Source organism: Physeter macrocephalus, chromosome 1, assembly GCF_002837175.3.
Source record: "Physeter macrocephalus isolate SW-GA chromosome 1, ASM283717v5, whole genome shotgun sequence".
Taxonomy (NCBI): domain Eukaryota; kingdom Metazoa; phylum Chordata; class Mammalia; order Artiodactyla; family Physeteridae; genus Physeter; species Physeter macrocephalus.
In genome coordinates this window covers 32,752,440-32,779,235 of record NC_041214.2, presented here as the reverse complement: position 1 = coordinate 32,779,235, position 26,796 = coordinate 32,752,440, and positions in this window count along the sequence as shown.

Below are 26,796 nucleotides of genomic sequence, written 5' to 3'. Positions count from 1 at the left end.
ATGTAATATCTGTTGAAACTATCCCTTCAGAAATGAAGGGGAAATAAAAACTTTCTCAGACAAAGGAAAATTTTAAAAATTTGTCATTATCAAACATCCTTAAAGATTTGTTAAAGAAATCTCTTCAAAGGGAAAGAAAACAAGAAAAGGAGGAATCTAGGAGTTTCAGGAAATAAGAACAAAGGAAGGAGCAGAAATATGGTTATATCCAAAAGATATTTTCCTCATGAGTTTTATAAATTGTAATTGATGCTTAAAACAAAAATTATGACATCACATGCCCAAGACAATGATATTTAAAAGTGGATAAGGTAAAGCGATCTAAATGGTAATGAGGTTACCACATTTCAATGGAAGTGGTAAAATGTTGATACCAGTTGTGGTAGGTTAAATAATGGCCCCCAGTCATGCTCCTCTAATCCCCAGAACCTGTGAATTTGTCACTTTACATAGTAAAATGGACTCTGTAGATGTGATTACATTGAGGATCTTGAGATGGAGAGATTATCTTGGATTATCTAGGTGGACCCAGTGTGATCACAAGGATTCTCACTCTAAGGAAAGAGGGTGATCATAGTCAGAGAGAGAAGTAAGGATAGAAGTAGAGGCCAGAGAAGAGAGAAGCTGCTAGACTGCTGGCTTTGAATGTGGAGGAAGGTTCCAGGCCAAGGACTGTAGGCACCTTTAGGGGTAAATCTTTTACAACCATGGATTTGGCAATGATTTATTAGATATGATACCAAAAGAACAAGCAACAAAAGAAAAAAATAAATAAATAGAACATCACTAAAATTTAAAATTTTATGCCTCAGAAGACACTGTCAAGAAAATGAAAAAAACCTACAGAATGGGAGAACCTATTTTCAAATCATACATCTGACAAGTATATAGTATCTAACATATATAAAGAACTCAAGAACAAAAAGAAAAATAACTCGAATAAGAAATGGGCAAATGACTTGAATTTGACATCTCTTCTCTCCAAAGAAGATATACAAATGGCCAAAAAGCACACAAAAAGTCCTCAACATCATTAGTGATTAGGGAAATGCAAATCAATACAATGAGATACCACCTCATACCCACTAAAATGGCTATAATCGAAAAGCAGAAAATAACAAGTGTTGGTGAAGATGTTGAAAATTTACAATGTTTGTTTATTGCTGGTGGGAATGGTGCAGCAGCTAAGAAAAATAATTTTACATTTCCTCAAAAACTTAAACATAGTGTCATCATATGACCCTGTAATTCCACACATAGGTATATACCCAAAAGAATTGAAGACAGGTATTCAAACAAAAATTTGCACAGGAATGTTCATAAGTAGCACTTTTCACAATAACCAAAAGGTGGAAATAACCCAAATATCTATCAACTGATAAATGGATAAACAAAAATGTGGTCTATCCATACAATGAAAACGGTATTCAGCCATTAAAAGGAATGAAGTACGTGCTACCTCATGAATGAACTTCAACATTATGCTAAGTGAAAGAAGCCATATACAAAATGTCACATATTATATGATTTCATTTATGCAGAATATCCAGAATAGGTAAATCTATAGAGACAGAAAGCAGATTATTGGTTGCCAGGGGCTCCGGGGAAGAGCTTTGGGGAAGGACTGCTTAATAGGTTTGAGTTTCCTTTTGGAATAATGAAAGTGTTTTGAACTTAGTAGAGGTGATGGTTGCACACTGAGAATGTAGTAAGTACAACTGGATCATGCACTGTAAAACAGTTAATTTTACGTTATGTGAGTGTTACTTTAAGGAAAAAGCCAATTTCATACTTATGGTTACATACAGTACTATTCTGTTCACATAACATTTTTGAAATCACAAAATTTTAGAAATGGAGGATAGATTACAGGTTGTAGAGGGAGGGGTATAAATGGGAAACAGGTAGTTATTAAAAGGCTACAGAATTGGTAGCCCTGTGGCATTGGAACCATTTAGTATCTCAGCCGTGGTGGGTAGATACACAAGCTTACACAAATGATAAAGTTGTGTTGAACTTAATTCACATGTACGCACACACACACACGAGTACAAGTAAAACCAGGGAAATCTGAATAAAATTGGTAGATTGTATCAATGTCAATACTTTGGGTGTGATATAAGCCTATAGTTCTGCAAAATGTTAGAGAAAACTGGGCAAAGTATACAAGAGATCTCTCTGTATTACTTAAAACTGCAAATGAAGCTATGAAAACCTCAATTGTAGGTATTGAGATACATATATTCTTGTGGTGAGAGGATACAGATGATAAACAATGAACAAATAAACACATATAATATGTAAATGAAAGATACGGGGACTACTATTTTTTTAAATTAGTTAGTGAAGGCCTACCCAATGACAGCATTTAATCAAATTATAAACAAAAGAAAGCTAATGTGGCATAGTCATTTCACTCAAGATATTATATATGGCAACGTAATAGGAGTAAAGAATAATTACACAAAATGATAAAAGGAACAATCTAGAAATAAGATACAACAATCATGAACTATCAACAGAGATCCTGTTACAAAACTTGCATGATTAAGAACATGAAATTCTGTAATGGTTAAATGAAGGCAGACCCATCATCCACTAATTAAAAAAAAAAAGAAATTCTAAACAAGAGAGTAGCCAGTTTTAGAAATTCTTCTTTCTCAACTATAGCAGCTTGCTATAGTGTAGTATATACCAACAGAAATCATGTTTGAATTGGGGAAGTAAGCCAATAGGTGAGGGGGACAGCAGACTTGCGGTGTTTTTGTGAAGATTAAATGAGGTCATATTACTTACTCATGTGTCTAATTTACTGTTTAATACATAGCAGACATTTGTGTTTGTCAGGATAGTATAAGCAATACTGCAGTAACAAATAAACTCCAAAATTTCAGGGTCTTAACATGAAAATACTTACTTATTCCTCAGACAAATTATAATGCAGGTCTAGTAGCCCTTGTCTACCATGCAGCTAAAACACATGGAATACGTGATCTCAAGGTCAATGCAGCAAGGAAAGAAAGTTGGGAGGATTTTGTAAAAGGTTTGTAAGTGCAAGCCGGGAACCAGCTCATTACATCATTTCCACCTGCATCCCACTGGTCACAATTCTGTCACGTGGCTCTAAACTAACTGAAGAGGAAGCTGGGGCATGTGGTCTTCTGGTGTGTCCAAGAAGACAGAATGGTACGGAGACCACAGATCACTACAGTGCCACAGCATTCGATAAATGGACAACCTGCTCTCCTGCTACAGCTGCTATTTCCACTGCCATTACTTCTAAAGCCCCCAAAATACAACAGCAACACCCAACCCTTGTTGCCAGGCACTGACTGCTTTTTATTGTTTCAGTTTGCAAAACAACCCTACCAAATGAGTTTATAATTTATTATTATAAATCAAGACACAGAGATGTAGAAATTGCCTGAAGTTGCAAGCTAGTACATAGCTGTCTTATTACCAGTACTTCTCCTACTAAAAAGAAAGAGTGCCCTCCACAGGGCTGGGCAGCCCCAGTGCAGACTCATGGCAGACACCAGCCTTCTCAGCTCTAAGCGACCTGCCTGGAACATAACCATTGGCACATCTGTAGAAAGCTTCCTTCCACGGTAATTTTTTCTTTGATTTACTGGCTGTGTTAAAAATGTTCTATAATGGTCAATTCCGGAGGATGTTGCACTTAAAGAGAAAACTGCCCTAAATAAAAGCGAATGATACTAGAATCCCTTCTCTCCCAATGAAATGACTCTCCTGCATTTCGTTCTCCTTGTGAGCACACCAAAAAAGCTTCTTCGGTCTATTATTTCCCAATTACCTCCTCTAGTGTTAGCTGAGAGCAGAGAAGGAAGATGGGATCATGAGGCTCATAACATTTGACCTTTTCCAGGCTTCAGCAAACCTGTGAATCACTTTCATAAGCTCAATCAATATCAGGTGTCACCTGGTGGCAGGTAAGGGCAATTCGATGGCTTTTCTAATACCTTGCAGGCATTGATTTCCCCACATATCAGGAGAGAGGAGACTGAATAGAGTGTGGAGAAGCAGGAAAAGGCAGAGTGGCCATGCAGCTGAGGCGGGTCGGCCCCGAGATCCCAGAGCTAGCATCTGCCCTGACTGCATGATGATTTCCCAGACTCTCCAGACTCTCCCAGCCAGGCCCGCTGCCCTCAGAGCCCGTCCAAGACCACCAGCCAGGAGCACACAGCTTAGCATCCATGTGCGAAAATCCACCTGGATCCCGCGTTCACTGGCTGAGGTAAGGCAGTTCTTCTGCGTTCTCTGTTTTAAAGGGCTGAGCAACCCAGATGGTGTGACTCAAAACTGCTCTCAGAAGATGAAAGGCAGAAAACATGGTTCTTGAAGTCTGGTCCCCAAGCAGCATCCGCATCACCTGGAAACTTGTTTGAAATGCAGAGCCTCAGGCCCCACCCCAGACCTACTGGATCAGAGTCTCTCTCTGGGGATGGGGCCCGGCCACCTGTGTTTTAACAAGCCCAAGAAGATTCGAATACAGCTACAGTTTGAGAATCACTGTACTAAAAGACATTGTGAGAGGCTGAGCTCCCTGTTTCCCTGAAATAAAAAAGCAGGGCTCAGGGCAAGGGAGAGTTACGGCACATGAGGATTGGAACCCAACTTCCGTCAGGAAGCTTAGATTGGTTAATTTGGCACTGCCCTTTCCTGCTTCCTCTAGGTAGCTGACCAGGCATCCTGAAGCTGGGAAGGGTGATCCTCCAAACTGCAGAGTGGCAGCTGTGATGCAGAGCTGAAGCCCAGAGCGTAAGAGCAAAACAGCAGCCGTGGTTGGGAAATGCCACTGGGAGGCCCTGGTGAGAGCCACAAGGGCCTGGCGGCAGGATGCACTTCTCAGCTGAGGGTAACCCACTGCTCCAAGAGAGAGTGGGCTGAGGGCCTTTAAAGTCCCACCAGTGGAGTCATTGCTGAACTGAATCCCAAACGATCCCAGCTCAACACAGGCGGGCTTACTACTTGGGCATGCTTCTTCCCTAAGAAAAGGTAAAGGCAAAAGGGTGTGCTCATCCTTTATTCTGGATCCCCAGATTCTTTCCTGCTTCCCTGCCCCCCAGGCCTGGCTACCTCTCTCCTGATCTGGTACAGGAGCTTCCTACAGAATTACCTCCTCCAGTGTCACAGTCCTCCAGCCATTCTCCATCCAGAGATGGGGAGAGGTATCTCTCATCTGACCATGCCTCTCCCATGCTTAAAATCTTTCCCCGGCCTCCCAGTGCTTCAGAACGAAATCTACCTCCTTCGCTGGCATACTCAGGCCTCGATACCTGACCCCTGGCCCTCTCCAGCATACCCTCCTACCACTTCCCTGCCAGGGCCCTTGCCTGGCAGGGGAAAACATTTGCAGTACCAGGGATGCTGCTTCTTCACACTCTTGTCACTTAATTTCTACTTCTTTCAAATATTCAGATTGAGGTCCTTTCATCCAAAGAGTCAGAACCCCTTGCCCCATCATCACTCTCACAACAGCTGGACACACATCTAACTCAGCCCAGATCATGGAATATATCCGTCGGCCTCCCCCACCAAACAGCGAAAGACTGAGTGCAAAATAAATTCCCTGATGATGCTGTCCTGAAACCATTAGCATTTATGTGTGTCCACACTGTACATTCACCAGATATTTTTAAACCCTTGAGTTATTGCCCAACTCATCTTCTTTGAGCGTCACCTCAGGTAGGAAAGAGGAAAGGCATGGAAGTTCAAATTCTGATGGTTTCTTGCTTTTATTCCTAATTATTCATTCAGGCTGTAAGATCCCTTGAGAGGTCATCTCATCCAGCCCCTATCTCTGAGCAAGACTAAAGGAGGCTTTTGGGCTCCTTTTTACAATAATTCTCCGTACATCTAAGTCAGACTGGAAAGGATACAGATCAGATGCCGATGGGTGGTATCCACACTGCACAAGACCTGTTCTCCCAACGTTCCACTGTCAGTGAGCAGAATATGAAGCCCTCTGGGCGGGGTGAGACCCAGCATAGAGTATTTACCCAGAGACACCATTTTAAATACGTTAAGTGTCACTGAAAATAAAAATTAACATGTCTTCTGGCTTTTATCTAAATTTAACCCTATTACTTTTCCTATCTTGGTAATAAAGCAGATTGAAGTGTGTAGTTGAAGAAGTTTGAAAATAGATTGCTTTCCTCCTTTTTTAAAATTTTTGTTTATATCCAACTTTGGTTTTTTAAAAAAATGAGGCACTCAGGTAGGATTATAAATCCTCACAAGGCTCCCTGTCTTACAGATGGAGAGATGCTCAGAACAGTCTTTTGTTCATTTGGTTGTTTGAGGCCCAGATCATGTTTCCTATAAGTAGAGGTTTCCCAGAGCAACATCAGGTGAGCTGCAGCAGGAAAGGGAAAGTTGAACCTTGAGCTTGCCTTGGGCCCTGGGGGTCATCTGAGGATGACCAGGAAAGCAAGTGAGTCTACCTGATTGGTAGACTTTTCACCAAGAAATCCTGGACCTATACAACCAAGAGGGAGGGGAAACAAGCTAGGCCATCCTTAGGACACACATACCAGAAGGGGACACCTGGGTGCATCCTCCAGCTTCCTTGGAGGCACCTCAGCACAGACTGGCTTGAGTGCTGGGCCAAAGTGCAAAGGATAGGACCTGGTGCTATGTCACCAGGGAAGACAAGGCTGTCAGGTCTGCCTGGAGTCCTTGGGTTCTCCTGGGGTTGCTTTAACCACACTTTATTCAGCCTGTTCGTCAACATGGCATGAGTCATTATATCTGTGCCTCCAGAGTCTAGCTGCTCTTTATTGCCTGAAATAGCCTGAGAGCCACATGGTTGGTTATTCTTAGGTATCAGAACGAGAGAGAAGTTTCTTGAGATGGGTGTATATCAGTAGATCCTCTCGCTTGTTTTCATACCACCATTCCCCATATTGCTCCTCCAGGAACGCTTCTTTTCCTCAGGTCAAAGTGGCCCCATGGGAACTCCCCAGAGAGTGAAACTGGGCTAGCTCTAATCACTATTGTATTAGTCAGGATAGAGCAGGTTTTGCTACACCAACAACAAATTTCAAAATCTCAGTGATGTAACACAACACAAGTATCTTAGGCCGATAGGAGGGTGCTGCTGAGATTAGACACTCAGGGACACAGGGTGACAGAGGCTTTACCTTGACATGTGCTTCTATGACCACTGAGGACGTCTGGCTCTTTAAGTCTTCCACTTGTAAGGAACACAGTTCATACCTGTCCATATTTCATTGGCCAAAATCAATCACACAGCCCCATAAAAAATATGTATAGAAGCACAAGTAGCCCCAGATAGAGGCCCTCAGAGAAGGACAGAAGCATGGTGCTACTATGTGCTCAGAAGATAGATGGTGAACTGGAAATATTTAGTGAACACATGCAACCAGCATCTCACGGAGCCAGACAGTACACCTTCCCAAGCATGACAAGACTATAGGTCCCTCTTGCAATGTATGCCAAGAACTACACAGACCGTGCTGATGCCTCCAGATACAAACCCAGTCTGTTCAGAGACCACATGCTCTCCCATCCCTCTTAGGGGAGATTTAATTATAGCAAACAGCCCTACCATCTCTGCCACAAGAATCCCAGGATATCAGGGAGAGTAAAAGGAATCTCTGCATCACACAGTCTGCTCTGCAACCTCCCTGAAGTAGACTAGTGCTTTTTAAGAAAATTATAAAAAGAAGGAAAATCCCAGAGCCTCCTCCCCTCACCCATTCTAGTGCCAAATAATTATGTCCTTTCCATTCCTCCTTTCCTGACTATAGAAAGCACTTGGAAAGCAAAATAGTGAAAAACAAAACAAAACAAAAAACAGTTAACAAACATTAAATATTGAAAGAAGATATCACAGTGTGTGTGTGTGTGTGTGTGTGTGTGTGTGTGTGTGTGTGTGTGTGTGTGAGTGAATAAAATAGATCTCCCCCTACCCACGTACTCTCCCTCAGAAAGGCTGTCTAAGAGACATACCCAGTTGGACTGCAGGCTATGATATAATTAGAAAAATATTGCCCAATTGCAAAGACATGTGCCTGTTTGCATGAAATGGAAGCATCTGCTGAAATTATTTGAGGTGTCCCATCACTAATTAAAAGAACTTTCATTTATAGAGGATGCACCATATGGATGCTGTTGCTGGATGTGAATGAGTGCTAGGGGAGCTGTTAGGGCAGGTGTATGGTGAGGAATATCTGGGAAAATATGATTTAGCCTTCCAAAAATTCTCCTTACAAGGAGGTGGGGGGTGGGGGAGGTGCTGCTGGAAGTTGTTTTAGTGAGACATGGAAACGTGACACACCATCCCAAATTGCACCTGGCTGTGTCTGTGACCCCTGAGGAGCTTTGACCCTGGAGTCTTGCTATGCCCCTTTTATTTGCCAAGTCACTACTTTGTCTTCAATGGCCTTTCCAGGTAAACAAGATCAGCTAAAGAATTTGGGCAGCTCTGTGACAAATGAAAATATGGGGCCCCTTGCTAAAAATTATTAAGAATTTCCAGACAGTGACAGCAGAGCATTAAACCATGTGCAGGCTATTCTGAGTGTGGGGTCCTGTGCAAATGGAAGGATCACATACTCATGAAGCCAGCCCTGAAAGTAAGAAAAAAGGAAGAGCTGCTAGAGAAATAGAGGCCAAAGGGTGAGGAAGTTAAAGCAGAGATGAATGCCAGACAACAGTCACCCCAGCACATTATAGCCCATAAGGGACTTTCACATCCACACTCTGCTCTGTGGGCCTCATTGCCCATGCTCTTGGCAAGACAGACTGAGAGAGAAGAAAGGACTTGTTCTCACATCTCCTTACTGTGTAGACCTGTAATAAAACCCAGAAGCTAACTTCTGGCCCTCCTTCTTTATACCTTACCTACTCAGCAAGTTCTGCCGCCTATGGACTCTACTCTGCAGCATTCTCTCCCAGCACATACCTACACTAGGAGCCATGTGCATCCCACTTAACACAGCGAACTAGTCCAAATAGGTATCAGGAAAACTAAAGTCAGTTCCAGCTGAGCTGGAGACATATGCATCCAGGAGACACTAGTAAAGCTGATTCTTATAATTCTTCCCAGTTAGAAGAGAGGTATCAGATTACTCAAGATGTGATTTCCAACCAACTTGGGCTTAGAGGTTCAATAACTGTAACATACTTGAAACAATTATAGAATTATTTCTCTCAAAGAAGATATTGGGGCCAAGGAAATAGTGGCTACTGATCTAAGGCTTCTGGTCTAGGACTAGCATTCTTTTTTCAAGTTCAAGTGAGTAGTCCCATTGCAAAATCACTTTGGGGTCCAGCTATATCCTTGTTTCAGATTCCAGTTTTTAAGAAGTGTCTTAAGAGACAGGAGACCTGTAGCATCCAATGGATACAATGATCTTTTTGAAAAACAGCAGACACACAACACATCAAAATTTGTCACATGTAGTAAAGCTGTACTTGGAAAGAAAGACTTAACATCAATTCCCTGGAGCTTCAACTTAAGAAACTAGAAAACGAAGAGCAAAGTAAACTCAAAGTTAGTAGAAGGAAGGGAATAAAGGCTTAGAGCAGAAATTAATGCAATAAAATGCAGGCAGAAAGTAAAGAAATTTAACACAGCAAAAAGCTCATTCTTCAAAAAGTTCAACAAAATGGACAAACTACGTAGATCAAGCAAAAAAGAGAAAGAACACATATCACCAATTTAGTAATGAAAAGGATTGATCACCATAGATCCTACATACATGAAAAGAATAACAAGAGAATTCTATTAACAAATTTAAGCCAATAAATCTGACAATTTAAGTGAAACAGAGAATTTTCTTTAAAAACACAACTTACCAAAATTGACAAAAGAAGAAACAGAAAAGCTGAATAGTGTTATACTATCCTATTAAAGAAATGGAAAAAAATATTAAATCCATCTCACAAAGAAAACTCCAGCCTGAGATGGTATGGTAGGCAGAACAATGGCTTTCCAAAGATGTCTACATCTTAATCTCTGGAATTTGTGACTGTGTTATAGCAAAAGAAATTAAGATAGCAAATGGAATTACTGTTTCTAACCAGCTGACCTTAAGGTAGAGAGAGTATCCTAGATTAGCCAGATGGGCCCAATGTAACCATAGGGTCCTTAAATGTGAATGAGGAAGGCAGAAGGGGGAGTGTCAGAGATATTCAATCGGAGAAAGACTCAACTGGCCACTGTAGACTTTGAAAATGGAAGGGGCCATGAGCCAAAGAAGGCAGGCAGTATCTAGAAGCTGGAAAAGGCAAGAAAACAGATTATTCCCTAGAATCTTTCTTCATAAAGGAATAGAACCCTGCTCATGCCATGAATTTAACCCATTTCAGGCTTCTGGCCTCCAGAATTGTAAGAAAATAGATTCATATTATTTAAGCCACAAATTTTGTGGGCATTTGCTACAGCAGCAATAAGAAAGTAATGCACACAGTTTCGCTGGTGAATTCTATAAAACAACGAAGAAAAAAGTAACACTAATATTACACAGGTTTTTCAAAAAGTAGAGAAAGAAGGATCAATGCCTAACTCATCTTCTGAGGTCAGAATAGCTTCAATTCCAAAACCTAACAAAGATGTAGCAAAGAAAAAAAATTGCAAACCAATATTTCTTATTAATATAGATGCAAAAATCCTTAACAAAATAGTAGCAAGCTGAATCCAACAATATATAAAAAAAGGAAAAATACATCATAACCAAGTAGGGCTTATCCCAAACTAAACTAAAGTTTAGTTTAACATGTGCAAATTAATCAACACAATCTAACATGTCAATGAAATTAAAGGAGAAAAATGCAATATTAATTTATTAGATGTGAAAAATAATTTGACAAAATTAAACACCTATTCATAATTTTTTTTAATCTCTCATCAAACTAGGACTAGAAGAGCACTTTTTCAACCTAGGCATCTATATCTAAAAACAAAGCAAAAACAAACAAGCAAACAAACAAACAAAAACAGCTAACACCATACTTAATGGTGAGAGACTGAATGTTTTACCTCCTAAGCTAGGGACAAGGCAAGAATGCTCACCTTCACCGAATCTATTCACATTTTTCTGGAGGTACCTGTACTAAGGCAAGAAAATAAAATCAATACTGGAAAAACTGGAAAGAAAGAAATAGAACTCTTCCTATTTGCAGATGATATGATTGTTCATGTAGAAAATTCCAGAGAAGCTACAAAAATGAGTATTAAAATTAATTAATGAATTTAGCAAGGTTGTAGGTTATAAGGTTAATGTGCAAAAACAATTTTATTTTTAGATACATACAGCAACCAAGTAGAAAGTGAGATTTTAAAAAATCCATTTAGAGTGGTACAAAAATATTGAACATGTAGGAATAAGTCTGGTAAAGAGGTCCAAGACCTCTATACTGAAACTATAAAATATTGCTAACAGAAATTAAGAGACCTAAATAAACGGAAAAACTATTGTTTTATTCTGTGGACTGGAAGATTCAATATCATTATGTGACAGTTCTCTCCATATTCAATGCAATCTCAGTCAAAATTCCAACAACCATTTGGTAGAAGTTGGCAAGCTAAAATGTATATGGAAATTCTATATAAATTCATATAAACTCTAAAATTTGCATGGAAATGGAAAATACCTAGAATAACCAAAGCAATTTTTTTAAAAGAACGACGTTGGAGGACTTACCATAACTGATTTCAGTAATCAAGACAGTTTGATATTGGTGGAAAGATAGACATATAGATCAAAGGAACAGCACAGGTAGTCCAGAAATATACTACATATATTTGATCAATTGATTTATGACAAAGAGGTTGAGGCAATTCAACTGGGAAAGGAAAATGTTTTGGAAATGATGTCCAGATAGCTACGTGGTAAAAAGTAATAAGCATTGATCTTTCCCTCACACCATACAAAATAATTAATTCAAGATGGATCATAGACCCAAGTGTAAAGCTCAAAAGTACAAAATTTCTAGAAGGAAGTATAGTATATCTTTGTGCTCTTGGGATATGCAAATGATTCTTAGAGGACAAAAATCATGACACATAAAAGAAAAAATGACAAATCGGACTACATCAGAATGAAATCTTTCTGCTCTTTGAAAGAAATCATTAAGAAAACAAAAAGGCAAGCCACATACTGGGAGAAAATGCTCACAACACACATAACAAAGAACTTGAATCCAGATTAGATAAAGAACTCTTATAAGCTGATAAGAAAAAGGGCAAAAGTGCGAACAGTCACTTCAACGAAGAAGTCATCCAAATGGCCAATATTCACATGAAAAGATGCTCAACATCATTAGTCACCTGGAAAATGCAAATTAAACCACAATTAAATACCACTAGATACCCATTAGAAGGGCTAAAATTGAAAGGCTGACCATGCCAGTGTTGGACAGGATGTGGAGGAAATGAAACTCTCATGTACTGTGAATGGGAATAAAATAGTTTGTCAGTTTCTTAAAAAGTTAAAGGTACACTTACCATATGACCCAGCCATTCTACCCCTAGGTATTTACCCAAGAGCAATGAAAACATACATATACTTATATACAAATGTTCATAGCAGCTTTATTTGAAATAACCAAAAAAACTGGAAACAACCTAAATGTTTATCCACAGATAAGTGATTAAACAAATGTGGTACATCCACACAATGAAATACTATTCAGCAATAAAAACTAATAACTTGTTGATATACACAACAACCGGGATGAATCTCAAAACAATTATGCTGAATGAAAGAAGCCAGATTAAAAGAGTATAATGTATGATTTCATTTATATAAAATCCTAGAAAATGCAAAATAATCTACATATAGTGATGTGAAACAGATTTGTGGTTGCCTGGGTAATGAGAGTAGAGGGAGAAATAGCTTACAAGGAAGGGGAAAATAATTTTCGGGAGTGATATAAAGTTTGTTGTTTTAATTGTGGTGACAATTTAACAGGTGAAGGCAACTGGCTCTCAGAGCACTGCAGCTACCAGGAAAGGGTGCCCAGGGATCCAGAGGCAGGTCTGTCTCCCCGCTCCCAGTATACAGCCCATTACCTGCACCACCACACCTCTAAAAAGAGGGATTCTTCTAAAACCCATGGGCATGGTAATCTCTAAGACACAGCAACACATTGAAACAGCCCTTTGCGAGACTCTTTCAAAGAGATCTGAATTGGTTTCATGAGAGTAAGAGGAAAACCAGTTTCTGCATACTAGCAGATTGGGTCCCAGTTACCTTCCAGCAATAATTTCTATCTTTTGGGTTCTCTGTTCTTAGCACCATTTTTTAAAATTTTATTTATTTATTTATTTATTTATTTATTTATTTATTTATTTATTTATTTATTTATTTTTGCCTGTGTTGGGTCTTCGTTTCCGTGCGAGGGCTTTCTCTACTTGCGGCGAGCGGGGTACACTCTTCATTGCGGCGCGCGGGCCTCTCACTGTCGCGGCCTCTCGTTGCGGAGCACAAGCTCCAGATGCGCAGGCTCAGTAATTGTGGCTCATGGGCCTAGTTGCTCCTCGGCATGTGGGATCTTCCCAGACCAGGGCTTGAACCCGTGTCCCCTGCACTGGTAGGCAGATTCTCAACCACTGCGCCACCAGGGAAGCCCCAAGCATCATTTTTTGATTGCTTACTATGAAGTGAAAGTATGTATAAAAACATTGCCAATTTCACACAGAAAATCCATGGAAGAATCAGGATTCAAAGGCCGGCAGCCTGACCTTAGTGCTTGAGTGCTTAACTGGGATGCTATCCTGCCTCCCTTCCTCTGCCCTGGGCAGTCTCTCCCCTAGGGCGCCCAGTTGTGTTTCCTTGGCACCTTATCCAGATCATCAATTCTGGTTTTCCAAGGTGATAGATGTGTGGAGTCGCACCCTCAGTCATCCATTTATACAAAGACAGTAACAATATAATTGCAGCAAAGCAGACAGTCCTCTCATTTGATGGCCATGGTGGTTCAACATATAGAACCAATCTCCTTGGATTGAGTCCCTTCAACAAGGACCATTTCCTATTAGTGTAAATGCCAATGAACAAATGGTCATGGAGGGGCATGTGGACCACTTCTTGGGTAACTAGATGGGATAGAGATTCTAAGACCTCAAGGAGTTTGTAAGTGGGTTGGGGTAATGTGATTAACATATAGGAAAAACTGAGAGCCAATATAGGAAGAGTAGCTGAAAATGCTTGTAAGAGGCTCAAACAGAATTCAGCTGATGGGAACTGGGTTGGGGAGGTGTCAGAGGCCATGAGGAGAAAATGATACAGTCGGAAAACTTTAGGCTTGATAAATAAAATGACAAAATTGTGATGCATCCTCATCTTCTTCCTGGATCCTCTGTTTATCTGGAAGATGGTTTCTGATCATCATTTCAGTGGATCTTCAAAGGATTTGCCAGAAAGCTCTACCTTGGGCTTCTTCAAACTCCTTGGCCCTGAAATGCTGGAGAGGAACAAAACAGCACCATTTGTGTGCCCTGAGTCTGAAAAAGAAGCAAATCAAGCAGCTGGGAGATCCAGATTTTGCTCAATAACCATCTTCAGAGAAGACAACAAAGAATCCTATAATCTGTTTAAATGCAAGATAGGAAAATGATTGTTTTAACCAATGTAATTTTGTATATTTTTGAATTGAAATAATTATGTTTCTGAATCAATCAAAATTTCCAATACAATCAACCTCCTTGATAAAATTACCCAGACTTATTTAAAGAAAACAAGGAGCACTTCCCTCTTTCAATTTAAAAATATCAGGAATCAATTTCCAATTTGTCCTCAAGGAAGCTTTTCCAATTGGTTCAAGCTATTCTTGGTGCATTAGCACTTCCTTGGAGCCATCCTCCTCATCAACAGATGTGTCAGCTTAGGACAAAACAGCATCTGCACTCCCTCCCTATGAGCCCACTATCCTGCAACACACACACACACACACACACACACACACACACACACACACACACTCCCTCTCTACCCACAGAGGGAGGTTAGAAGACAAGATCAAAGTGGCAGATGCTAAGAGGACTTTCAGCCACAGGGAAGATGCTAACTGATCAAGAGTTTTGTAGGGCACCAGTCAGGGACACATGCAGCCCTGATGTTGGGGAGACAAAAAAATAAACAACACAACAGAAATTGTTGAAAAGAATTAGCAGGACAAACCAACTATTTGTACAGGGAAAGCAAAAGGCAGAGGCAGATCCAAAGTGACAACCAATATCCTTCCTAAAAGATGGGAGAGGTGACTGCTCAACCACCACAGTGGAGAAATCAGGATCAGGGAGAAGACAGCTGAGCCTCTCTGTTGTCCTGTGCTAGTGTGGGGGCCTCAGTGTGTGCAATCAATGTCATGGCTATCAGGCCCAGATAGGAAGCCTGTAGGAAAGAACAAATGCTTATTGCTGAGTCTGGATGAGACACATTCCTCTGCAGCAGGAAGCTTTGTCCTGCTGTGTCTTTGCAAGACAAAGGGAATTTTTAAGGACAGCCGACTGCCAGTGAGTCTCTGTGGTTTCCAGAATAAGGCACAGTCTCCCCAGCCTGGCCCTTGAGATCCTCTGTATTCTGATAATTGGGGTGATCTTCCACTGACCAATCAAAATTGGTCACTGGCCATAGTGCTAGAGCAGGCTGGCTCTGGAGGGCCCCTGTAGTGCTGGGCATTAATCTTTAGTTCTGGGTTTAGGAAACTTCCTGGGTTGTCCCAGGTTGATGACAGTATGAGGGCAGATTTCAGTACTCTAATGACCAGTATGGTCTCACTGCAGGCACCAGCTGAATCTCTGCCCAACCCACAATGTTACTACAGCAGCCCCTTAAGTTGAAACCTTCATTTCTAACCAGATTGGTCTCCTCATATACAAACACACACCCCAACTTATCACACTAGGCCAAGCCCCTCTGACTTTGCTTCTTATGTCCTCTTACCTGAAATGACCTCACGTCATCCTGGATTGTTGCTTAGAGCAGAGGGTATATCCTGCCCTGCTCTCTCCTTGCCTGAGCTAGTGCAATACCAAGTGTCTATAACAGATAAGAACACACTGCATAAAGTGTCTTCTTTCAGATGGAGAGCTCCCTGGAGGTAGAAATGATGCCTCATACCCCTTGCTCTTACTGTAGGTCTTCTACAGAATCTTGCACACTGCTTGGCACACAGCTGGCCCTCCTTAAATGCTTTCTGCAAGGACTGAACTGACAAAAAGGGATGTTATTCAAATAGTGAGAGAAATCAGAGATGAAGAAGTGAGAATCCCCATCCTCTTCTCTCCCACCCCTGCCTCTGTGGAGCTACTTTTTGGCTTACTGCACTTGATCCATGTATTATCAATAACATCTGATGAGTATTTCAGCATTTATTAGCTTCTAAGTGCTTATGTACATGTATTTTATCTTTACAACAAACCCATGTATTAGTTATTGTAATTATTCCCATTTCACAAATGAGGTATCTGATGCAGAATAAAGCAAGATGTCTTGCCCATGGTGACTCCAGAATCCAGTCACTTTGCTGTATCAGCTCTGTCAGATGAGTGAGGCTCTCTCCAGCATAGCTTGTTTCTTGGGTTTTCTTTACAGCTATTTTGAGATTGATCCTTCTGTACCTCCTCCATTCCAAGATGATGCTGATTTCTTCCTGGCAGCACTGTAGTGGAAGACAAGCCAGCACTCACATAAGATCAATTTCTGAACCAATAGAATTTATCTAAATTTGCTGTGGATCATTGGAGTCCTGTTCTGCAAACCCATGAGGGAAACAGAATATAGATCAAACTCTCTTTCTGAAAATTCCAGACCATTGTCCACACACTTTTTCGCTGTGCTGGTAGGGTCATGATGATTGTGTTGATGACTCATTGGAAGATGTAAGCTGCCTGTTGCAACTTAGCAATGTTTTGATATTAATATTAATGGATATTTTTGGACACTTACTATGGATCAAGTGTTGCCCCAGGAGATGTACATGCACTCGCCCATTTAATCCTCCGCAAAATCTGATGAGATAGGTGTAATTATTATTTCCACTTTAAAGCTGAAGAAACAAAGGCACAGCCAAGTCTAATCTGTACAAACTCTCATAGGTAGTTGGTAACGGAGCCATGATTCAAACCTTGACATGCTTGAATTCAAGCACTGTTCTGTGCCCAATGGGATGCCCTGATCAGGATATATGTCCATCTCCTTCTTGTTGTTTAAAATTTTTCATTGGAACTGGGTTTGATGCCACACACTAAAATGTGATGTGCGGGGAAGCATGCTTAACTGAGGATCAAACACCATTCAGAATCCTGAACCAGATAATCTCTTAGGGGTACCCCAGTTCCAAGTCTGTATGAGCTTATGGTTCTCTACCTCAGCTGATAACATGGTAAGAGGTATAGGCATACCTTGAACATATTACAGGTTTGGTTCCAGACCACTGCAATAAAGTGAATAATGCAATAAAGCAAGTCACATGAATTTTTCAGTTTCCCAGTGCATATAAAAGTTATGTTTACACTATTCTGTAGTTTATTATGTGTGCAACAGCATTATGTCTTAACAAAAAAACCATGTACACACCTTAATTAAAAAATGCTTTATTGCTAAAAAATATGCCAACCATCACCTGACTCTTCAATGAGTTGTAATCTTTTGCTGGTGGAGGGTCTTGCTTCGATGTTGATAGCTGCTAACTGATCAGGGAGGTGGTTCCTGAAGGCTGGGATGGCTGTGGCAATTTCTTAAAATAAGGCAATAATGAAGTTTGCCACATTGACTGACACTTCATCTCATGAAAGATTTCTCTGTAACATGCATTGCTGTTTGATAGCATTTTACCCACAGTACAACTTCTTTCAAAATTGGAGTCAATCCTCTCAAACCCAGCTCCTCCTTTATCCTAAGTTTAGTATTCTAAATCTTTTGTTGTCATTTCAACAACCTTCACAGCATCTTCACCAGAAGTAGATTCCATCTCAAGAAACCACTCTCTTTGCTCATCCATAAGAAGCAACTCCTCATCTGTTCAAATTTTATCATGAGATTTGCAGCAATTCAGTCACATCTTCAGACTCCACTTCTAATTCTAGTTCTCTTGCTATTTTCACCACATCTGCCGTTACTTCCTCCACGGAAGTCTTGAACCCCGTAAAGTCATCCACAAGAGTTGGAATCAACTTCTTCCAAATTCCTGTTAATGTTGATATTTTCACCTCTTCCCATGAATCACCAATGTTCTTAATGGCATCTAGAATGAGGAATCCTTTCCAGAAGGTTCTTAATTGACTTTTCCCAGATCAATCAGAGGAATCACTTTAGCCTTACGAAATGTATATATGTAATAATAAGATTTGAAAGTCCAAATTAGTACTTGATCCTGATCTGCAGAAAGAATGTTGTGTTAACAGGCATGAAAACAACATGAATCTTGCTGTCAGTCTCCATCAGAGGTCTTGGGTGACCAGGTGCATTGTCAACAAGCAGTAATATTTTGAAAGGAATCTTTTGTTTTGTTTTGTTTTGTTTTTTTCCTGAGCAGTAGTTCTCAACAGTGGGCTAAAATATTCAGTAAACCATGTTGTAAACAGATGTGCTGTCATCTAGGCTTTGTTATTCCATTTCTAGAGCACAGGCAGAGTAGATGTAACATAATTCTTAAGAACCCTAGGATGTTTGGAATGGTAAATAAGCATTGGCTTTAACTTAAAGTCACTAGCTGCATTAGTCCTTAATAAGAGAGCCTATCCTTTGAAGTTTTGAAGCCAGGCATCGACTTCTCCTCTCTAGCTATGAAAGTCTTAGATGACATCTTCTTCCAATTGAAGGCTGTTTCATCTACCATGGTAAATCTTATTTAGTGTAGCCACCTTCGTTAATCATCTTAGCTAGATCTTCTAGATAACTTGCTGCAGCTTCTACATCAACACTTGCTGCTTCACCTTGTACTTTTATGTTATGAAAACAGCTTCTTTCAACCTCTGCTAGCTTCAAAATTTTCTTTGCAGCTTCCCCACCTCTCTCATCATTCATAGAATTGAAGAGAGTTAAGGCCTTGCTCTGTATTAGGCTTTGGCTCAGGGAATGCTGTGGCATTCTAGATAATCTCCTATCTAGACCACTAAAACTTTCTCCATAGTAGCAATAAGCCTGTTTCACTTTGTTATCATTTGTGAGTCCACTGGAGTAGCACATTTAATTTCCTTCAGGAACTTTTCCTTTGCATTCACAACTTAGCTAACTGGTGCAAGAGGCCTAGCTTTCAGTCTATCTTGGCTTTCAACATGCCTTCCTCACTAAACTTAATCATTTCTAGCTTTTAATTTAAAGTGAGAGATGTGTGACCCTTCCTTTAATTTGAACACTTATAGGCCATTGTAGGGTTATTAACTGGCCTAATTTCAATATTGTTGTGTCTCAAGGAATAGGGAGGCCTGAGAAGAGGGAGAGGAGCAGTCAGAGCACACACAGTATTTACGGATTAAGTCTGCCATCTTATATGGGCGTGGTTTGTGTTGCCCTAAAATAACTACAATAGTAACATCCAAGACCACTGATCACAGATCATCATAGCAAATATAATAATAATGAAAATTTTGAAATATTGCAAGGATTACCAAAATGTGACACAGAAACACAAAGTGAGCAAATGTTGCTGGAAAAATAGCACTGATAGTCTTGCTCCATACAGGGTTGCCACAAACCTTTCATATGTAAAAGATGGAATATCAAAAAAGTGAGGTATGTCTGTACTTGTTTTTGTCATAGCAACTAGGATTCATATGTTCTTTGAAGACAGGTATCAAAATATAAATATAAATATACATATGGACACAGATATTAATAGAGATACAGATACTTGGAACTATTTAGCCTAATTTTGTGCAAGCCCCCATACCAGACACTTTAGATTCAGTATAGCCTATTAAATCTCACAACAAACATTAGAAGTAGTTATTACATACTCATTTTACAAATAAGAACTGGGATTCAGCAAGGTTGAGAAACTTGCCCATTGTTACACAGAGAGGAAGTGACAGAACTCTACCCTTCTTTCAGATTTCTGACCTAGTGCCCAGTTGAGAATCAGGTACTCTTTTTTGAAAATATTATTTTCAAGTACACAGCATTATAATTCAAATCTGTAAACACTACCAAGTGATCACCACCACAAATCTAGTTATCATCGATCACCATAGAGTTATTCCCCTCACTGATTTTGCCCACTCCTCAACCATCTTCCCTCCTGCCAACCACTAATCTGACCTTTGTACCTATGAGTTTGTTTTTGTTGTTGTTGTTGTTCATTGTTTTGTTTCTTAGATTCCACATATGAGGGAAATCATATGGCATTTGTCTTTCTCCATCTGACTTTCTTCACTTCGCCTGATACCTTCAAGGTCCATCGATGTTGTTGCAAATAGCAAAACTTTATTCTTATTTTTTGTGGCTGAGTAGTATCCCTTTGTATATATACCATATCTTCTTTATCCATTCATTCATTGACGGACACTTAGGTTGTTTCCATATGTTGGCTATTGTAGATAATGCCAAAATGAACAACAAAAACCCAGGACCAAGCAGCTTCACTGGAAAATTCTATAAAACATTCAAAGAAAATTTAATACCTATCTTTCTCAAAAAAATTGAAGAGGATGGAAACGTTCCAAACACACTTTACAAAGCCATAATTACCCTGATACCAAAACCAGAAAACGACATTGCGTGAAGGGAGGAGGGAGAGAAAATTACAGGCCAATAACCTTGATGGACATAGATGCATAACTTCTCAACAAAATATTAGCAAATCAAATCCAACAATACATTAAAAGGATCATATAGCACAATCAAGTGGTATTTATTCCAGGGATGCAAAGATGGTTCAACATCCACAAATCAATCAACCGGCTGTATCACATTAACAAAATGAAGAATAAAAATCATATGATCAAATCAATAGATGCAGAGAAAAGAATTTAACAAAATTAAGCATCTATTTATGATAAAAACTCTCAAGAAAGTGGGTATAGAGAGAATATACAGCAACATAATAAAAGCCATATATGACAAACCCACAGTTAACATCATACTCAACAGTGAAAACCTGAAAGCTTTTCCTCAAAGATCAGGAACAAGACAAAGATGCCCATTCTCACCACTTTTATTCAGCATAGCATTGGAAGTCCTAGCCACAGCAATTAGGCTAAGTAATTAGAAAAAGAAATAAAAGCCATCCAAATTGAAAAAGAAGTAAATTTGTCACTGTTTGCAGATGACATGATACTATATATATATATAAAACCTTAAAGACTCCACCAAAAACTGTTAGAACTAATAGATGAATCAGTAAAGTCACTGGATACAATATACGTATTTGTGACATTTGTATAAACTAATAATAATCTAGAAAGAGAAATTAAGAAAACAATCCCAATTACAATTGCATCAAAAACAATAAAATACCTAGGAAGAGATTTAGCAAAGGGGGTGAAAGACATGCACACCAAAAACTATAAGACAGCGATGAAAGAAATCAAAGAATATGCAAATAAATGAAAAATGAAAAGATATTCCATGTTCATGGATTAGAAGAATTAATATTATTAAAATGTGCATACTACCCAAAACAATCTACAGGTTCAATGCAATTCCAACCAAAATACCAGCAGTATATTTCACAGAACTAGAACAAATAATTCTAAAATTTGTATGGAACCACCGGACCCAGGTGTTCAATGTGTGTCCCCTATGTGGGCTACATGTGCCCTCTTGTTGTGGTGGGGATGAGGCTGCTGCTGCAGCATGATGGTGGATGGGGCTGGCCCCAGATTGGCTGTAGGGCCTGACTGTGGCTGCTGAGAGGCACTGGTGGGCAGGGCTGGCCCCCAGACTGGCTCTGAGGCCCACCCAAGACTATTGCACTGCCCTGGTGGGTGGGTCTATCATCCCAACCAGCTGTGAAGCCCAGCTGAGGCACAGGGGTGAGTGGGCTCTTAGCAGGGCATGCCCACTGGCAATAACAAGTTAGAGGGAGAATTCCAAAGTGACACTTGCCAGCATTGGCATTAGCAAGTAGACTGAGATTGCAAAACTGGCCTCCACCAGTGTCTCAATCTCCAGGGAGCATCCTAACTAGTTCCTTTCTCTTTAGCATGTACTTCCAGATTAGTAAGTGGGTCCCCTTCACCTATGGTCCATGTGATTTCCAGTATGGAGTTTTTGCAGTGGTTTTCAGGTTGAGTGAGTCTATGTGTGAGCCCTTTAAGAGCGGGTTTTCTATTCCCTGCAGTTGCTGGATGTATTCCCAATTGGTTTTCAAAGCCATGTGTTTTGGGAACTACCTTGTCCTGTGCAGGATCTGGGGTTCGGGGCGCCTGATGTGGAGCTCGAATCCCTAGTTCCTCAGGGAAAAGATCCACACCTTTGTGATCCCTCCTGATTGTGGATCACTGCAGCTGGGGTGTGGTTTTTCCCTTGGCAAGACTGTATCTCTTCCTCTCCTACCCTTCTCCTTGCTTTCTTTTTACCCTTTGTTGTGGAGACATTGTTCAGCCAGTTTGCAGGTCCCTTTCCAAGGAAACTATTTCATAAGTAGTTGTAGATTTGTTGTGTCAGTGGGAGGAGATGTGTTCAGGATCTTCCTACACTGCCATCTTGAACCCTCCCCGGGAATCAGGCACTCTTCAGATGCATAGACAGTGATCACTAGCAATGGACTGTGTCACAGGCAAATGTCATGGGGAATCACTAAAAGCAGGGATGGCACCTGTTGTTTGAGATGACCTGCGGAAGTTTTTCTGCAAGTAGCAGGACTACCTCATGGCCCATGTTTGCCTCTTTGCCTAAGCTATAATTCTGTCCTTGTCAACTATCCTTCCCTTTGTTCTTTGTCAAGCCTATGTCAATTTATCCTTGAATAGTCAAATGTCATTCCCTCTGGGAAATCCAGCTGGCTGAGCATCTCCTCACCTTCCTGAGGCAAAGTGAGTCTCTTCCTCCGGGGCAGCCCTGCAGCACTGGGCATTCACCTTTATGGGGTACTCCTTGGTGTTGTGGTCATGACTTTGGCACCACACAGCAAAGGACCAGGACTCAAATCGCACTGGAACCAGCATTAGCACCTTTAACAAAAGCAGAATTCTTGGGTTTGATTTCCAGCTTTTGCACGTGCTAGCTAGGTGACCTTGGGTAGGTTATATAACTTTGTTGTCTTTGTTTTTTTAATCTATAAAATAGGGTCTTCTTGTGAGGACTGAATAAGACAGCGCATGCCAAGTGCTTTGTGCATTGCTCGTCACGGAGTAAGACCTCCATCAATGGGAACAAACATTACGTCATCCTGTCCTGTTGCTGTTTGCACATCTGCTTTCTCTAGTCCATGAACCCCTCTAAGACAAAAATCTTTTTTTATTCATCCCTGTCCCTGCAGAGCCTATGAAGGTGCTTCTACCTTGTGTGCATCAGTAGTTGCACAATAGATGTCTGTGGAGCAACTAAATTGGATGGTTTTGATCCTTTGATATCTCTTGGACTCCCCTCTTGCAATGCTCAGCTCTGGAGTTGAGGGGCTCCGCAGCAAAGGGCAGGGCTTGATCCCCTCCCCAGGTTTGGCAGGTGTTTCTTTGGCTCCAGCCCATAAGGCACCAACTCCCAGGCTCTCTCATTCCCTCTGATTCATCACTCCCAGAGCTCCATGTCCAACATGGCTTTATGTAGCCACATAAGTGGCAGTTCAGTCATGTGTGCAAGCTTTGCTTTCATTTTGAATCAATGGAAGTTTAAAAAAATCTTACCTTATTCCTCAAAGGCCCATAAAGCCCTTCATGGGGCTCAAGAGAACTGTTCACTGTAAGATTTTAAAATTGCTTCCAAGTTATTTATCATTCATTCAGGCTCACGCTATTCTTTAAAATTCTTATTGATTTTGGAAACAGTCCTTTAATTGATATCAAAAAGCAATTACATTTTCCAGGCTGTAAATCTGCTTCATTCCCAATATTAAATTCATCATCTCTGTAAATAATTTTCTCTTATTATGCATACATATTAACCAAACTATAAATAGCATCATTAGTGTACCCATGGTTGCATTAACAATCAGTGACCCTTGAATTTGATTTAGAAAAATTGATTCCTGCTGAAATTTTCTCTTAAATGAAATTGCCATCCCTGCTGATTGTCTGGGCAAATAAAGGCATTAGAGAGTCGTTACCTTCCATTTCCTCCTGGACTTCAATATAGCAGTTTTAAGCAGAGATCTACATAGACTCACCTGTTGATGAGCAGCCCTTAAAAATCACTGATTTAGCAGCATGCGTATTATTTCTTATTCGATGCTTAAGTTTGAATTTTTTAAAAAAGGGACTCCTCAGCATCGCACTCCCTTCTAAACACACAGAGGGACATGGAGCCTTCATCTTATTGTCTGAGGTTCAGCTATGGAGTAGCTAATGGGAGGTGGCGTGGGGAGAAGGAGGAGCAGGGAAAGCTTGGAGTTCCTACCAGGATAATCTACAGCCTTGATTATATCGAGCATGGTTATATCGAGGACCACACAACAACACGGGAAAACGCCCATAATGTGACACCAGGAGAAGAGAGCAGAATCCAGGTGTATGACTTAGGGTATGATCAAAGCAACATAAAATATGAAGAAATGTGGATAAAGACCAAAAGGACACATAGGAAAGTTAAAATAGTTGATTTAGGGTCAGTTATATATAAAATTCTTTTCTTTTCCTTTCTTCCTCTTTTTTTCTTTTCTTTTCTTTATACTTATACTGCTATTTTAATAAAATAATAAATATATGATTAATAATTTTAATAATATTTTAATAAATATAAAACTGGAGGAAAATAGGGGGGAAATGGAAGGAAAGAATATTTGGGTTAGGAAAACCTTACTCTATGCGTTAGTTAGAATCATTTACCAACCCAATGACTCTAAGGAACTATGGTATGATGAAATGTCATGAATTTTGTGTTAGACCCAAGAGAGACCCAAGTGAGCAGGCTGCAGAAGCTTCACATCCCACAGGTCTTGTGATAAGTCAATGAAATAATGTTTCCAAGGCATACAACACATGGGAAGCACACACCTTCCACATCTGTAAAATAGTAATATTTATGCTTATGCTGTTTAAACATTGGCTTATTTAAACTATATACAGGAAGCTAATTTTTAAGTTATAAAATTTTGTACAAATACAGTTTTTATGGGCCCAAGTGAGACTAGATTTCAAAGGAGGAAGGGGAGGTGGCTGCCCAAGAGGACAGGTCTGTAAGCTCCCCTCTCTTATGGCTCCCTTTCATGGGTCAGGGTGTCTAAACATCTGCCAGTGCACCTACACCTCTTAGGGTCATGATGCCTTTGAGGCATAAGGACTTCTTGTTATAATGCAGAATGCAGCTTCTCCATGGGGCAGGGAGGAGAGTGGATGGTCATATTTCAAGTCTTTACACCTGAAACAAATTTTGAGGGGTTGAGCTGGAAACAAGACTCTTCAGCCCTGGGAAAGAGGGTCTGTGGGCTCCTCAAAGACACTGGAGAAATCGGGCTGAAAAGGCACCAAGACAGTTTTGCCTGAGGGAGTCTCCCCTTTGGCCTCCTCTACCCTAACCAGTGTGTAATTGTGGTTTCAGAAGAAAAGAGAGAAAATTGGACAGAATCAAGTACTTGAGGCCATAATGACTGAGAGTTTTCAAAGGTGGCAAAAAACATCAAGCTTCAGATGCAGGAATTACTATGAATTACAAGTAGAATTAATTACCAAGAAAACCAAACCTGAGCACATCATAATACAATTGCAAACATACATACAAATCAGAGTTTATCAATAAAATTTGACACATGTATATATCCATACGGCCAACATCCAGAACAAAATAGAGAACATTTCTATTACTCCAGAAATTTTCTTCATGCCCCTTTCCAGTCAATCCCCACACCCAGAGGCAATCACTGTTCAATTTCTATTACCATAGATTAGCTTTGGCTATTCTTAAACGACTGAAATATAAGATCATACAGTAGGTAATCTTTTGTGTCTGTCTTCTTTTCCTCAGTATGTTTTTGAGATCCAGTCATGGTTTTGTATGTCTTAGTAACGTATTTTAATTGCTGAGAAGTATTATATTTTGTGAATATACCACAGTTTGTTTATTCATTTTCCTATTCATGATAAACAGTCTCGGTGCACTCCAAAGATAGAAGATAGAAGAAGGGAACTTCCAAAGGTAGAAGAAGGGAACTTCTTCTACCTGATAAAGTGTATTTATGGAAAATCTATAACTAAAATGTGCTTCCTCATTGGCCCTTAGGTTATGTCTTAGTCTTTTTAGGCTGCTATAATGAAGTACCATAGACTGGGTAGCTTAAACAACACATTTCTGGAGGCTTGGAATTCCCACAGTCTGGGAATCCAGTCGATTCAGTTTCTGATGGGGTACTTCTTCCTGGCTTGCAGATCACTGTCTTCTTACTATGTTCATATATGGTGAAGACAGAGAGAGATAGCTCTTTGGTTTCTTCTTATAAGAGCATTGATCCCATCATGATGACCCTACCCCCATGGCCTCATCTAAACCTTATCACCCACCAAGCGCTCACCTCCTAATATCATAACATTGAGGGTAGGGCTTCATACGAATTTGGGAGAGACATAAACATTCAATCCATAACCTTCTGCTCCTGGTCTTCCCATATGCATGTCCTTCTATTTTTTTTTTTTTTTTTTTTTTTTTTTGCGGTACGCGGGCCTCTCACTGTTGTGGCCTCTCCTGTTGCAGAGCACGGGCTCCGCACCCG